This window comes from Castanea sativa, chromosome 1 (genome assembly GCF_040712315.1).
Source record: "Castanea sativa cultivar Marrone di Chiusa Pesio chromosome 1, ASM4071231v1".
NCBI lineage: Eukaryota > Viridiplantae > Streptophyta > Magnoliopsida > Fagales > Fagaceae > Castanea > Castanea sativa.
The window spans coordinates 6,005,008-6,009,805 of NC_134013.1; positions in this window are offsets into that span (position 1 = coordinate 6,005,008).

Genomic DNA, 4,798 nt, shown 5'->3' on the forward strand with positions numbered 1-4,798 from the left:
AAGAAGGGGACTTTGTGCAACAATCTTCAAAGTAACGTAACTTTTTTTTTTTTTATCCTCAAAAAATTACAATATCACGCATCCGCAATCAACTCCACCCATCTGTGACTCTATTCTCAGTTTCTTCCTTTCTCTGCGTTCCAACTTCAAACTTACTAGTCATTATGCTAAAGTTAAGTTTGACTTACTATTCTTTTTCCCCTTTTCTTTACTCATTAGCCGTTTATAAAGCAGACAACTGGTCTGCATTGCTCCAATTTTAAGAGAACGTGCACCACGTGTGGTTGAAATTTGATGTTTTCATCCATTGAAGTGGTGGCCAGGTATGACTCCTCTTTCTTCTTTAATTCTTATTAAAATAATATATATTATACTACATAACATTATACTATATATATATATATATGTATGTATATATATATATACGCATAGGAAAATGATAACAAGTACCGCCGGAACTTGTTTGTTAAGGTTTCTTTTGTTGTGTTTTACTTAAAAAAAAAATTTGTCAAAAAAAGATTAAAAAAAAGTTGTCAAAAACTGAAAGATTGCAAAAAGTTCAAAAAGTTACCTAAAAATTTACTCAAAATATGTTGTTAACGGGTCAATAAGATACCCGTGAACACAACCCATTATTTAAAGCATTTAACAATACTTTTTCTGAAGTTCACATCATATTGCTGACAATGAGAGTCAAACTAGTCTTCCCAACTTCCAGGTTGATAGGTTTTTTAATTATTTTTCACACCAAACTAAATTGTACTACCAGAGTACAAGAAAAAGTACTTTTTGGTGCTAAACGATAGTATATCCTCCTTCGCGTAGAGCGACGGAGTCAGAATTTCAAGATAGAAGGTAGACTATAAGGAAGAAGAAAAAATTCAAAGCATTTATATAGTATTAACAAATTATAAATATAAAAATGGAATGTGAGTTTGCGTCTCGTGAGCAGTCTAGAGAAGAGAATGCAGAGTTACAACACAGTACAAAAAAAGTTAAGGTGGATCAGCCTCTCGGCTCCTCATAGGGGGGTGGAGGTGCTTGTGGGTCCTTATCTTATAAGGCCAAACTGGTTGGAGACATCCTTGGTGCATACGCCCATGCGTTTAAGTTCAATGTTGATGAAGAAGAGAAGCCCTGCTTTGATGAAGAGGTGGACGATCCCCTTGAGGGCACTATTGCCATCAAGCTATCCAAAAGGACCAAGATGAACATACGGTCTAAGTGGATGCACTCTCTCATTGTGAAAGTCTTCGGGAGAACAGTTGACTTCCACTTCCGACACTCCAGGATGATGCAACTCTGGAAACTAGTGGGGAAACTTGACTGCATTGACTTAGAAAATGACTTCTACTTTATCAAGTTTGGGTTGGTGGAGGATTTTGAGAAAGTTCTAAAGGGGGGACTGTAGTTTATAGGGGACCATTACCTCACTATTCGTGCATAGGAGCCTTACTTCAAGCCCACAATGGTGGCATGCTCCAAAGTTGCCGTTTGGGCTCGCCTCCCTGGTTTGCCCATTGAGTTATATGAATTGGAGGGATTAAAGGATATCGGACGGGCCATAGGACCGGTGCTTCGGATTGATGCAAATACAGCAGCGGGCACAAGAGGTCGCTACGCGAGACTTTGTGTCCAGGTTGACTTGGACTTGCCACTTCCGAGAACCATTCTCATCGACAAATTCAAACAAGATATTCTATATGAGGGCATTGGTGCACTGTGTTTTTCTTGCGGCAGAATGGGACACCGAAAAAGTCATTGTCCTAATACAGTCAAGGAAAGGGTGGTGGACACAAATAATGCTGGCGTGAGTGACCAAGGTGGAATAAATGTTGAGGCGGAAGGTATCTCCAATCCAGAGGAGACCGAGGTGGGAGAAGACAGGGGAGAGTATGGCCCTTGGATGTTAGTGGAGCGTAAGAAACAAGTGACAAGATCTTGGGCAGCCCGTCCTCACCCACTCAAGCAAAACCCGGAGCAAATCCCTACATTAAATGCATTTGATTTAGGCCGGTTAAGAAGGCTTACTCCTGAAGCCAATCTACCAACTAGTCGTGCTAATGTGTCACCAGATGGGAAGCGCAAAAGCAGGAGATTTGACAACATAGAACATACAGACCCCACTTGCCCACTAAGCCATGATCCAACGGCCTCTAAGGCAGCCCAAATCGCACTGCCTAAGACAGACCACAGGCGTTCAGCTCAGAAGAAAAATGAATCCAGGGGTAACGTCTCTTCACCATTTTCAAATTCACGTGAGACTAAAGCTCCCACGTCTACCCAAAAATCAAATAGCAAGTCCAAGTTTAAGCCTGGTGTTTCTAAGGTCAGCTATGGAAAACAGAATGAACAAGCAATGGGCAATAAGCCTCCAAGGAAAAATCATGCCCCTATCCCTATCACTCATCTAGCAAATCCGAGCATCCCCCACCATGATTTGGGGGTGGTTCAACTAGGAGCAAATGCAAGCATGGAACAACATTTTTCCTCTAACCCCAAAGAGTCACAAGCTGGGTTTTCTTTCGCTAATCAACCCAGCGTAGACAGAATGGGACAACCCCTGGTGGAGCTTCCCAACGGACATTCCAACAATGGCAAAAGGGAAGATTTTAGGGTGGAGGGCACTATCGCTAGCTTCACTGGATCGTCTCTTGCCCATCTCAGATCCATTGGAGGAGGTCCAAATAAGGAAAATCTCGGTGGACGACCCATCAGCAACAAGTTTAATGGGGTCTTTGGCAGCAGTCAAATTGATTCAGATTTGCAGGAGGTCCCCACAAATAAATTTGTTTATCAGCTTGAGGGAGCAATTATTGGGGATTTTGGAGCATGTGATATGCATTTCGAAGAACAAGGAGACTATGAAGTCCAGGCTGAGGGAGCTGGGTTGGAATTTGTTGAACCAAGCCAGGAACCGGTTTCAGGTCAGTAGGGAATCGCCATACCTCCTCCCAATGTCCATGAATATTATTTGCTGGAACTGTAGAGGGGCTATAAACCCCCGTTTTCGTAATACCTTAGATAGTCTAATGAGTAAGCATAATCCTTCAATTGTCATTGTGACGGAGACCCGAGTTGGTGGCCTGAGGGCAAAAGACATCACTGACAGACTCCCTTTTGACGGAGCCATTCACACGGATACTATTGGGTATGCAGGAGGCCTCTGGCTACTCTGGAATTCAGAAGTTGTGGAAGTCACTTAGTTGGCAAAGACAAAACAAGAAATTCACGTCATTGTCAAGGTAATTTCCTCTAACTTATCTTGGGTTCTTTCCTGTATATATGCTAGTCCTAGATTTGCTGAAAGGAGATTACTTTGGGAGAATTTAGTTAAAGTTGCTGGGATGCACAATTTAGCCTGGACTGTGCTAGGGGATTTTAATGAGATTCTTTCTAGTGCAGATAAGTATGGTGGCAAACCAATTAATATGAGAAGATCTCAGATTTTCAAGGACTGTTTCGATGATTGTAATTTGATCGATCTGGGATTCCAGGGCCCGAAATACACTTGGGTTAATAAACAGGACATCGGCTATTTCATCCAAGAACGCCTGGACAAAGCATTTGCAAACTAGGAGTGGATTGATCTTTATCTAGAGGCATCAGTTACTCATCTCACGAGGGTGCACTCTGATCACTACCCCATTCTTCTCAGCCTTGATAAGCCTCCTTCTCTCAGGCTAACCAGACCTTTCAGGTTCCAGCCTGTTTGGATGTCTCACCCCCTTTTCGCAAATGTGCTCAATCACAATTGGGCTAGTGATCTTAGTCTCAGCACAAACCTCTTCATATTTATTGAGGCAATTAATCTTTGGAATAACGAGGTGTTTGGGAATATTTTCCATAGGAAGAGAAGGGTGGAGGCTCGGCTTTTAGGCATCCAAAAAGCTCTGGCCATTGGGCCAAATGCCCATCTTGTAGCATTGGAGAGAGAGTTGAGGAAGGAGTATTGGACAATTAACCAACAGGAAGAGGATTTCTGGTCGATAAAATCCAGACATAATTGGCTGATTCAGGGAGATAGAAATACTAATTTCTTCCATACCTCAGCTTTGATCAGAAGAAAAAGGAATAGGATATTGTGCTTCAAGGATAGCTCGTGAAACTTGATTCACAATGAGGAGGTTATTGCGTCAATTATCAAAGAGGACTACATTTCTTTGTTCACAACAAACATGAATTGTGCTCCCATCTCTATCTAGAATGTCACAATCTAGTCCTATAGATTGTCAAGAGTGGAAAGTGAGTTGCTTAATTGCCCGGTCATAGAGAAGGAGGTCAAAGATGGGCTTTGGAGCATGAAGCCTTTTAAGACTCTTGGTCATGATGGAATGCATGCGGGTTTCTATCAGAAGAAATTGGAATATTGTGCAGGAGGTGGTAGTAAAGGAAATGTGCTCAATCTTTAACTCAAGGGTCATGCCGAGTAATCACAACCAAACCCTGATCACCCTTATTCCTAAATGTACGAGGGCTAATAGTCTCAGCTTATTTAGACCAATCAGCCTTTGCAACACTATTTACAAGATCGTGACTAAAATCTTAGTCCAAAGACTTAGACCTCTCTTGGATAAATTAGTTTCTCCCTTACAGACAGCCTTTGTCCCGGGCAGGAAAGGGCTTGATAATATGATCATTGTCCAAGAGCTCATTCACCCTATAAGTACAAAGAAGGGCAACCAAGGGTATATGGCAATAAAAATTGACCTCAAGAAAGCTTATGACAAAATTGAGTGGCACTTTATTCGAGATGTGCTCAACCTCTATAACCTCCCTCAGGATACGGTAAAGCTTA